Raw genomic sequence first — 11,911 nt, 5'->3', positions numbered from 1 at the left:
TGCAGCGATCGACCTGAAGGACAGCTACTTCCATGTCTCCATCCTTCCTCGACACAGACCGATCCTACGGTTTGCTTTCGAGGGGCGGGCATATCAGTACGCGGTTCTCCCATTCGGGCTATCTCTGTCCCCTCGCGTCTTCACGAAGATCGCCGAGGCAGCCCTTGCGCCCCTTCGGCAGCACGGGGTTCGCATCCTGAACTACCTCGACGACTGGCTCATAACGTCTGGGCCACTCTCGAGAGCAGGTTTGCGGACACAGAGATCTGGTTCTCCACCACTTAGCCCGTCTGGGCCTCCGGGTCAACTGGGAAAAGAGCAAACTTTGCCCCGTGCAGAGGATCTCTTTTCTCGGTATGGAGATCGACTTGGTCGCCATGTACGCGCAGCTTTCGAGCGAGCGCGCGCAGTCTCTGCTGACTTGCCTCCGTCAAATCGAGAGCAAGAGTGCGGTTCCACTGAAACTATTTCAGAGGCTCCTGGGGCATATGGCATCTGCAGCCGCGGTAACGCCGCTCGGATTGCTTCATATGAGACCGCTTCAGCACTGGCTTCGCGATCGAGTCCCGAGATGGGCATGGCAGTCTGGCACGCTCCGGATCCAAGTGACTCGGGCCTGCTTACAGACGCTCACCCCGTGGTCGAACCTCAGTTTTCTTCGGGCCGGTGTGCCCTTAGAACGAGTTTCCAGGCATGTTGTCGTATCGACGGATGCCTCTGCCACGGGCTGGGGTGCCATGTGCAATGGACAAGCAGCCGCGGGCTCCTGGACAGGACCCCAGCGCCTCCTGCATGTCAATTGCCTCGAGTTGCTGGCAGTACGGTTTGCCCTGCACCGCTTCCGAGCGCTGCTGAGGGACCAACATGTGCTTGTCTGGACAGACAACACGGCCGTAGTAGCGTACATCAACCACCAGGGCGGTCTACGCTCCCGCCGTATGTCTCAACTCGCCCGCCATCTCATTCTATGGAGTCAGAAGCGCCTGAGGTCCCTTCGTGCTGTCCATATTCCGGGAGTCCTGAACCACGCAGCCGACGAGCTCTCGCGGTTTCAGCCTCTCCCGAGAGAATGGAGACTCCATCCCCAGTCGGTTCAGCTGATTTGGGAACAGTTCGGCGACGCACAGGTAGATCTGTTTGCCTCCCACGACTCTTCCCCCTGCAGCCTGTACTATTCCCTGACCGAGGGCACGCTCGGCACGGATGCACTGGCACACAGCTGGCCGCGGGGCCTACGCAAATATGCGTTCAAAAAGCCCCCAGTGAGCCTACTCGCACAGCTCCTGTGCAAGATCAGGGAGGACAAGGAGCAGGTCCTTTTGGTCGCCCCGTACTGGCACGGCCGGACCTGGTTCCCCAAACTCGTACTCCTTGCGACAGCCCCTCCCTGGCCTATTCCTCTGAGACCGGACCTCCTTACTCAGAGACGGGGCACCCTATGGCACCCGCGTCCCGACCTCTGGAACCTCCACATGTGGCTCCTAGACGGGACGCGGCATGTTTGAGTGGCCTACCACCTACGGTGGTCGCCACCATCACTTCCGCTAGGGCAGAGTCCACTCGGCATGCCTATGCGTTGAAGTGGAACCTCTTCGTCACCTGGTGCTCTTCCCGCCAAGAAGACCCCTGGAAATGCCCGATCGGGTCCGTGCTTGAGTTTCTCCAAGAGGGGCTGGAGCGAAGGCTGTCTCCCTCCACCCTCAAAGTATATGTGGCCGCAATATCTGCCCACCACGATCTCTTGGAGAGCAAAAAGGTAAGTCAGCACGACCTGGTCATCAGGTTCCTGAGGGGAGCCAGGAGACTGAATCCTCCTCGCTCTCCTCTCGTACCCTCTTGGGACCTCGCAGTAGTGTTAACTGCTCTGCAGAGACCTCCCTTTGAGCCTTTGCGGTCGGTTGATATTAAGTTCCTGTCTATGAAGACGGCTCTGCTGACCGCATTGGCCTCAGTTAAGAGGGTCGGGGACCTGCAGGCATTTTCGGTTGACAAAGCGTGCCTGGAGTTCGGGCCGGCTAACTCTCACGTGATCCTGAGACCCCGGCCTGGATATGTGCCCAAGGTTCCCACCACTCCGTTTAAGGACCAGGTGGTGAACCTGCAAGCGCTGCCTTTGGAGGAGGCAGACCCAGACTTGGCATTGCTCTGTCCAGTACGCGCCCTCCGCGCCTACGTAGACATGACGCAGTGTTTCAGGACCTCAGACCAGCTCTTTGTCTGTTATGGTGGAGAGCGGAAGGGAAGTGCTCTCTCAAAGCAAAGGCTGTCTCACTGGATAGTGGACACCATTGCTTTGGCTTACCAGCAGCAAGGTCGACCATGTCCCCTTGGTGTGAAGGCACACTCCACCCGGAGTGTGGCCTCCTCTTTGGCTCTAGCGCATGGCGCCTCGCTAGCAGACATCTGCAGAGCTGCAGGCTGGGCGACACCCAACACATTCGCCAGATTCTACAATCTCCGAGTGGAGCCAGTGTCCGACTATGTACTCGCCCCCCCGAGGGGCCGGTGATGGGCCAGGCTCAGGTGTCTTCGCTTGCTCGCCACTCCACTCCACGGACTGGATACGTGCGATATTTCCTCAGGTGAGCTCCCCGAGAGCCCTGAGCTCCTCCAGCACTGTCGACGCCGACATCAGTTCTGTCTGCCCTTTCGAGCCCAGACCCTCATGTCCGGCCAGGTGCCCCATGTGCATGGTTCCCTCCGGCGACCCCCACATGTGTATTTCACCGTAAGTCTCCGCAGTGAGCGGGTTTCTTCCCTTGGCGTGTCCCCGCCACCCCTAGGGTTAAAAATCCACCTTCGGCTGGTACCCTAGAGATCTTCCATATGCAGCCCTTAGCGGGTCATATGTGTCTCTTAAGTCCTCCCCACGGGTAGGCTTTTTGGCATTTCCCTCACTGGGATATGCTTCCCAGTGTACCTTGGTATTCCTGTGTTAAGTGGGAGTCCTTCGTCCGTACTAGTCTTACGATAGGGTACTCACACTTACGCAGGGCGCTGGAAGACAGCTGAGTGGCGGGATTATATTGGGACCCCCATTCGTTAGTCACTAATGTTACGTCGTAGTGACTGAACGAAAGGGAACGTCTCGGTTACGGATGTAACCCTCGTTCCCTGAGGAGGGAACGGAGACGTAACGTCCCCTTGCCACATCAGCTGTGCTACCTGGAACGCAGGAGTTCAGTCTTGGCTCCTCAAGCAGGTAACATAATGCGATATTGCCTCGTACTTCCTTATATACTCACGCAGTGAGGCGGAGTTACGTATGCAAATTCCGCATGCCCCAAGGCATTGGCACGCCATTGGGCGTTTTCTCTAAACTCGAAGTTGATAGGCTTCTAAGCGAAACCCCCATTCGTTAGTCACTAACGTTACGTCTCCGTTCCCTCCTCAGGGAACGAGGGTTACATCCGTAACCGAGACGTTATCCAGACCTTCTCTTTAAACTTAAAAAACCCAGTGGCGGCCGTGATTCCCCTGGCTTAGGTTGCCCCCCGCTGGCCAAAAGAGGATCTTACCCGTCTTTGGGAACCTCTTTGCACCTCGTGCCCACTGGTCATCGTTTGAGATCTTTGACCCTCAACAGGATCAGATGTTTTCTGGAGTTTTTTTGGAAAGTGCATTCAAGAGTCACCAGAGCCATCTGGTCTGCTTTCAAATTAGTCAAAACATGGAGACAGGTTAATTAACCACACAACTTAACACTGCATGAAAAGTGGGATTTTCGACCCCGTAAACGCCTGTAGACTCCCGGAAATCTCCCTAATTTTCGGCAGTTTTCGACAATTTAGAGGCAGCGAACGTCGCGTTCGTCTGTGCCACAAATTGTCGTAAACGAACCATGACGTAGGTGGAGAGCCCCCCGCGGAGAGACCGCGCGGAGCTGCGACACCTCTAATTAGCATATGAATAGCAGCGAAACCAGAGAGTCAACGGCCAGACTTGAATTTACTCACTCAGTATTGGCTGAGGCCACTACTTTTAAACAAGAAAAATCCCTCGTGATTGGTTGGCAGATCACTGCAAACCAATCATTATTGGTCCCCCTGGCTCATTATAAATGTAAACCCCAATAATAATAATAATAATAAATATATAATTTATGTTGTAATAATTTATGTTTTATATTAATGTTATTGTGCTATGAAGTACACTATTCATACCATCAAGGAATATATGGGAAATTATACGGACCGTACTGTTTATTCAAAGAAAGAGCTTCATTTATAAACACACAGCTGTTCATTCAAAGAAAGAGCTTCATTTAAACACACAGCTGTTCATTCAAAGAAAGAGCTTTATTGTCAAACACAACTATGTACAGTGCAGCAGTAATGTATCTTATGTTGTCCTCCAAAAACGTCAAAAAGAAGTGCCCAACACATTCGGGGAACACAGGCGTATATGGTGAGTTGCCCTGTACTTCGGTGTCACCTCTAATCTGGATTGCAAAGTGGCACAGAGTTCGGAGAGCTCCAGGCTGCGAGAGGGCGGTGGCCGCACAATCCATCCAGACACCCCGTCAACAATGCCGTCTTCCTCATCAGATATGAGGTCAATGGTCGCGGACTTCCAAATGTCCACCTCATCCTCAGCCAGCACACTTCGTCTCGCTTTCAGCAACTGTAATACAATCCATAAAGACAATAAGCAACCTGAAAAATACTCACATTGACAAAAAACTGATCTAATATAATAAATCTTACCCTTTTTCTTCTTGATCGACTCCGAGCTAAACTTTGCAGTTTCCGCCTGCGATGTAAGTTCAGGTTGTTTGTATCTGAAGCTCCGGCGTGTCGATTCATAATACGTCTTACAGGCAGCTGGAAAACAATAACATGAAGGCCTGTTCACACCGGGACGATTTTCGCACGCGTTTATCGCCGACGTTTAACGCCTCGGGACTAAACAATGGGCGCCAATATGAGTGTTCACACCGACGCGCAAAATGCCAGGCGTAAAAGCGTAATTTTTAAAAAAACGCCTCGGGTTCGTTTTTTTATTTTGACGCGGCGCGTAAAAAACTGTCCGACCAATGAGATCGGCGCTTTTGTTCACGTGCCTGGAGCTGCTGAAGTGACAATAAAACACGACTTGGTGGCGCTCAAGCACAAAACGGTCTTGCCGAGCACACATTGATACGACGAAGAAGTAGTAAGTAGACAAAGAAGAAGATGAACTGCTAATGCTGCTTGCCAGTTAGCAACAAGTGTGTGAATGATTTTGCCATAGACATAATATATCTGTGGTTTTGGCAAGCACGTAAATACTGTCTCTCCTTTTCTTCTGTGTGACAAGCGAGTGTCAGAGGCTTAAAGTGCCGCAGCACCACCTTGTGTACTGGGAGCACATCGACTGAATGTGCACGTTCACTCGGCGCATCGCCAGTGGAAATCGCTTGGGTGTGAACACTCAAGACGCGCCGAAAAACGTCACGAAAAACGCTGGCGATAAGCGCGTGCGATATTCGTCCCGGTGTGTACAGGCCTTGAGACTGGTATTAATAAAAACAGTCACGGTAAAATTAAACAAGGAATGAGAAAAACATTAGACGTTATACTTACACACAATGTCGTCATGTTCAGCGGTTAAATCTGGACTCTCGGAAATCGCTCCAAGCAGATAAGAGGTCACGGCTTCGTTATGAGGCGAGGATAGTCTGTGTAAACAAAATGTGCAGTTTTAAGCTCGGATCTATTAACGCATCCATTTCCTTATACAGCTGAATAAAAGCATATTCTTTAAATCGTAACGTTACATTACCCATGCTCTGGTTCATTGCGCCTGCAGTTTGCCTCAGAGTTGTGAAGACGCCTGAAAGATTAGTCGAAAAAGTTGGCCGCGTCCATGCAGAGGAGTTGAAGGGGAGCTGAAGGCGAGACGACGTCCTGTCATTGTTGATCACGAAAAAGCAAAGCAGCAAAAACACAGGAAATGTATAAAAAAAGAGAGTCCAAAACACGTCTGTTTAAAGCTCGTCTTCAAGTTTTGTACGCGTCATGGCCATGACCTCGCACGTGATTGGACGAGGGCGAGAAGCTCGTCGGGCTCCTCCAATCACATGCAAGGTCATTGTTATAAGGATGTTTTCCAGAATGAATGAAAAAACTCTGTATTAAAGGTCCCATGGCATGGCATTTTTCTATTATTTTATAATGTTTCCTGAGGTGTACTTATATTGTTAGTATGACTTTTACATCATAAAATGTCATAATTTAGAAATAAAAGGCATTTTTTTATATACTGCTGTTTGCCCTGTGGCTGAATGCCCTGCTTCAAGAGGCGTGTCTGCTGTGAGACTTCAGTAAAAACGCCCACTGTTGTGATTGGCTGACATCTTTGCATTTTAAATGAGCGGAGGGGGCGTGGTTTAACGAGGTCTACGAGGCACGAGCAGGCACGAGCTGCTGCCAGAGAGACGGATGGACCGGAGTTCACTTCACATCAGTTCTCAGCATGTCTGAACTGTTGTAGTTACAGCATATACTCCAGGTTATTAGTCTATTTCTAGTTGGAGGGACTGTCACTCATGTCAGAAAGTTAGTAACTTTAGTAAATTATGGATCAGCGCTGACAGGAGACGCGAACTGTTTAGAACGATTCAGTCCGATTTGGTGAACTGATTCGGTTCACTAAAAAGAACTGGTTCAAAAGAAAGATCGTTCGCAAACCGGACATCACTAATGTACCAGAGACAGAGCGATTGCTAACAAAATTATTTATAGTAACTACTGAGTTATGAGAGCGCTGTCAGTCAGCGCGAGTTTATTGTGTTTGTATCTGAGAGTTCTGAATAAACACGAGTCCCAGTCACACCGAGTCCGTCTTCATCATTATTACCAACTTTGTAACACATGCAAAGTACCATTACAGCTGTCGAGATGAACGAGTTAAAAGTAAGTGTTGATAATAGCATTATTTTTTTAATAAAATAAAAGCGTCAGTGACGCGCGTTAAGTAAACAGCGCAAACAAAGACACAACAGCAGTAATCGAATGTAATCCAGTTTATTGTGGGGCTAGGCTGGCTAGCCCGGATATGCTCACGCTTACCCCCCTTCTGCTTAATCTCACGCCGTGTTTGGTGCCTCCGCTGTGGGCCAGATGCAGTACTGGGGGTCGGGGATGTTGAAGGCCACCGGCCAGTGCAGCCCGAGCTTCGGCGTGTGTGAAGTTTATCTCTAAAGATCTGACTCTGCCGATGTTGAGCAGAAACTCATGACTGTATGCACATTTTAGAACCGATAGACGCGACGAGGACGTACAAAAACACTGACTCACAAGATAGAAAACACCGTTTTGTCTGGAGAGAGAGAAGCCGCTGCGTGTGCACGAATAATAAATAATTAGCTACACATCAGAAATCACTGATCACAGATCAGAAGGAACTGAAAAAAGACTTCTGTTTTCATTTGTACATCCAAACACTGAGAAACTGCCAGCGTTCACTCGTTCACAACCCATGATCTCTCAAGCGTTTGCATGGGTGTGCCAGATTCTCTGGGCGGAGGAAAGGGAGGTAACCGTTCCTGCTTGGACGTCAAACCAGGAGACTTCAGGATTGGCTCGTCTGGCCTGTCATTTTCTCAAAGGCAGAGAAAGACAGCCAGAACTCGGTTTTACACCGATCAACATTTCTATCCACTTGGGGACAATATTCAGGCTAGGGGAACTCATATTAATGTTGAAAAACCTCATAAAATGAAAATTTCATGCCATGGGACCTTTAATACATTTTCCTGGACAGAATGGAAAATGTATTTAGTACAACATGCATGTACAGACTACAGTTCTCGCTCACAAATTTGATGGAATTAGGATTGATTGTCTTGATATAGTCAGTTAATGACAGTTTACAAAGAAGGGAGTCTAACAACAAACTGATTTTAAGAAATGTATTAAATTAACAAGAAAATGAAACAAAAGAACGTTAAGAGGTGAATAAAATAAAAAAAAAGTTGATGTATTTTGGCTGTGTGTGTGTGTGTGTGTGTGTGTGTGTGGGCATGTTTTCGTGAAATATCAGGACACAAATGTGTATAATGACATGGGTATGACATAGGTATTACAAAAAGAGGGTGAAATATGAGGACGTTCCCCATGTCCTCACTTTTCAAAATGCTTATAAATCACACAGAATGAGTTTTTTTTCACAGAAAGTGAACTGCACAGTCTCCTGTGAGGGCTAGGTTTAGGGACAGGGGCAGTGTGAGGGGATAGAAAATACGGTTTGTACGGTATAAAAACCATTACGCCTATGGAATGTCCTCACATTTCACAAAAACAAACATGTTGTGTGTGTGTGTGTGTGTGTGTGTGTGTGTGTGTGTGTGTGTGTGTGTGTGTGTGTGTGTGTGTGTGTGTGTGTGTGTGTGTGTGCGTGTGTGTGCGTGAGAATCACAAGAGTCCGGAAATCAGTCCACAGAGGGGCTTAATTTATCCCTATATTCTTCAACCTCATTGAGGTTTCAGACCACCAGCTCCAGAAAAACCTATTATATTTATTTTCACTTTATTTAAGTTAATGTGTGTGGCAAAAGTGCTTCAATTACATATAGGCATAACACCGTAACTTTTTATTTTGTGTGTATTTTTTTTACATAACATTGGTTATTGCTAATGACATACAGAGAAATTAATCTACTCTGTTAGCCCGGACAAGTTGAATCTACTTAAAAAATTGGAGCAAACTGGTTGCCCTAAAAATGTAGTAATGTGAACTAAAATGAGTACATTTAACTTAAAATGTTTTCGTTTAAAAAATTCAGAACCTAGATAAAACTCCCCCTGCTGCTACTCTGATTTGCATTTGTGTAGCTGGGGGTCATGGGGGGACAACTGCCAAGCAAGGCCCACGTCAATATTTCAGGATGCGAACCCCGTGCTGCCGAAGGGGCGCAAGGGCTGCCTCGGCGATCTTCGTGAAGACGCGAGGGGACAGAGATAGCCCGAATGGGAGAACCGCGTACTGGTATGCCCGCCCCTCGAAAGCAAACCGTAGGAACGGTCTGTGTCGAGGAAGGATGGAGACATGGAAGTAGGCGTCCTTCAGGTCGATCGCTGCAAACCAATCGTGAGGACGAACGCATTGGAAAAGGCGTTTCGCAGTCAACATCTTGAACGGAAGCCGGTGAAGGGATCGGTTCAAGATGCGAAGGTCCAGGATTGGCCGTAACCCACCGGTTTTCTTGGGTACAATGAAGTAGGGGCTGTAGAACCCCGACCTCATTTCGGCTGGAGGGACAGGCTCGATCGCACCCTTCGCCAGTAGAGTGGCAATCTCCGCACGCATGACGGGGGCATGGGCCCCGGTCACGGTATAGCGGACTCTCCTGTAACGGGGAGGAGCCTGCGCGAACTGAATCGCGTAGCCGAGCCTGACGGTCCGGGCAACCCAGCGGGACAGCCCCGGGAAGCTGAAGCCAGGCTTCCAGAGACTGCACCAATGGGGTCATACGGACGGCAGACGTACCCTGGGTGGGGCAGCGAGGCAGCGTTACCGGCCCGGACAGGGGAGGCTGTTGGGCGTCCCGGGGTCGGGCACGGTTAACGGCTGCGCCCTGACAGAGGAGACCAGGGAAGGACTCGCGTTCCACTGGGGTCAGCTCTGCCAGGGGGCTGGCGACAGAGAGGGACGAGAGTGGCGAGACCCGAGGGTGGCGCGCACTGCCGTCACCGATCTCTGGGGGCTCAGGGATGGGGTTGTCAGTTCTTTCTTTAACCACATTAGGGTGCTGCTGACCCGGGGGCCAGCAGCTGAACAAAAGATTCTCCCCCGGCCCTCCACCGGGGGAAGGAGCGGCCCTGCCGCCGTCTCCTGGAAAGAACTGCCCATCCCTGAGCCGTCCGCATCAGGAGCGCCGCTTAGCCTGGCGTTTCTTCGCGGGCTGCGGGGCTGGAGTGGACTGGGACGCCTTCCTGCGGCTGCCTCTGCGCGGCCCGGGTGGAGGCTGCTTGGGTGGCGCAGAGGTAGAGGGAGCCGCAGGAGGGCGTCCTCGGCGGCGAGCGGGCTGAGGCACCTGCGCGGGCGGTTGGGTGGAGGCAGCAGCTGACCGCCGGGGCAGGATATGTTTTATTGCCTCAGTCTGCTTCTGAGCGGCCGAGAACTGTTGGGCGAAGCTCTCGACCGCTCCGCCGAATAGCCCATCCTGGGATATGGGGGAGTTGAGGAAACGGGTTCGCTCAGCGTCACGCATATCAGACAGGTTGAGCCATAGGTGTCTCTCCTGGACCACATTTGTGGACATCACCTGACCCAGGGAGCGTGCGGTCACCCTCGTCGCCCGGAGAGCGAGGTCGGTGGCGGCACGCAACTCATTGCTGAGTCCTGGATCAGCCCCTCCCTCGTGCATATCACACAGCAACTTGGCTTGGTAAGCCTGAAGAGTTGCCATGGTATGCAGAGAAGCGGCGGCCTGCCCCGCAGCTCTATAGGACTTCGCCACCAGGGATGACGAAAACCTACAGGCTTTGGAGGGGTGCTTTGGGTCACCACGCCAGGACGAAGCGCTCTGTGGACACAGTTGCATCGCAACAGAACGTTCGACTGGGGGGACCCCAGTGTACCCATGAGCCGCGACTCCATCGAGGGAGGTGAAGGCGGAAGAGTTCGCCAAACGTTCACGGGAAGACAACGGGGACTTCCAGGAACGCGCGACCTCTTCATGCACCTCGGGGAAGAAAGGTATTGGAGGAGCGGCCCCCAAAAACCAATCATCCAACCGCGAACGCTCGGGCTGAGGCGGAGGGTTCCACTCCAGTCCAAGCGCTGCGGCGGCCCGAGACAGCATGGCTGTCAATTCTGGGTCCGACTCGGGCAATGCTGGCGCACCCAAAGGTGGCAGCACAGCCGAATCATCATCCTCAGATGACTCCAGCCCACCTTGTGATGCGGCGATAGACATCACTTCCTCTTCCGCCGTGCCAAACGCCACAGTCGGGACAGCAGGAGCCGGCCCCGATGTAGACGCCTGAGCACGGACCGGGTCAGGTGCATGAGAGGGGGGGGTGGGCCGAGGAACTAGCGTCGGAGCTTTGTTCCACACCGTCACCCTCAGATCACCCTGGTCACCAGCCAAAGTGCCGCCTCCAGAGGAGACCGCAGATTGGGGGGTGGCGGAGGGGACTCTCGTTCCGGCATCAGCACGGAATTCACGGAGTCTAGATCGAAGCACCGAGATGGCCAGGTTCCCGCAGAGGGAACATGAGTCATCCACAAGCGCTGCCTGAGCGTGCTGAAAGCCCAAACACGTCACGCAGCGCTCGTGCCCGTCAAAAGAGAAAAGCGACCTACCGCACCCAGAAGTGCACGGACGAAACATCCTGAAAAGGACGTGTTACGTGCAAGCTCTTTTGTGAGAGGAAACTTTGCAGTCGATGCCGAAGCACCCAGGGAAACACACACCAGCTGTCAGGCGGACCACTGCACAGATCAGCAGGCAGGAAGTATGCGATCACTGGAACGCGCCGTCACACCAACACCGACTGGAAAGCTGCTCGTCTCGAAGAAGCTGACAGAGTCTCAGAAGGCTGTAGGAGTGAAGAGGTAGGTACTCTTGGCTCCGAAAGCAGAAACATAATGCGATATTGCCTCGTACTTCCTTATATACTCACGCAGTGAGGCAGAGTTACGTATGCAAATTCCGCATGCCCATGGCATTGGCACGCCATTGGGCGTTTTCTCTAAACTCGAAGTTGATAGGCTTCTAAGCGAAACCCCCATTCGTTAGTCACTAACGTTACGTCGTAGTGACTGAACGAAAGGGAACGACGGTTACTTACATAACCTCAGTTCCATGAGAGAGGGAACGAGTATTGCATAACCCGCCGTGCTTTTGCTTTGCTCAGGGTGTTGCCTCGCCATAGGTTCCTGCAGTTGCTGCAGCTCAGCCAATCAGCACGTAGACACGCTC

This window comes from Gobio gobio, assembly GCF_949357685.1.
Source record: "Gobio gobio genome assembly, chromosome: 9".
In the NCBI taxonomy this organism is placed as follows: domain Eukaryota; kingdom Metazoa; phylum Chordata; class Actinopteri; order Cypriniformes; family Gobionidae; genus Gobio; species Gobio gobio.
The sequence above is the reverse complement of the archived record's forward strand: the minus strand, read 5'-3'. Positions refer to the sequence as shown.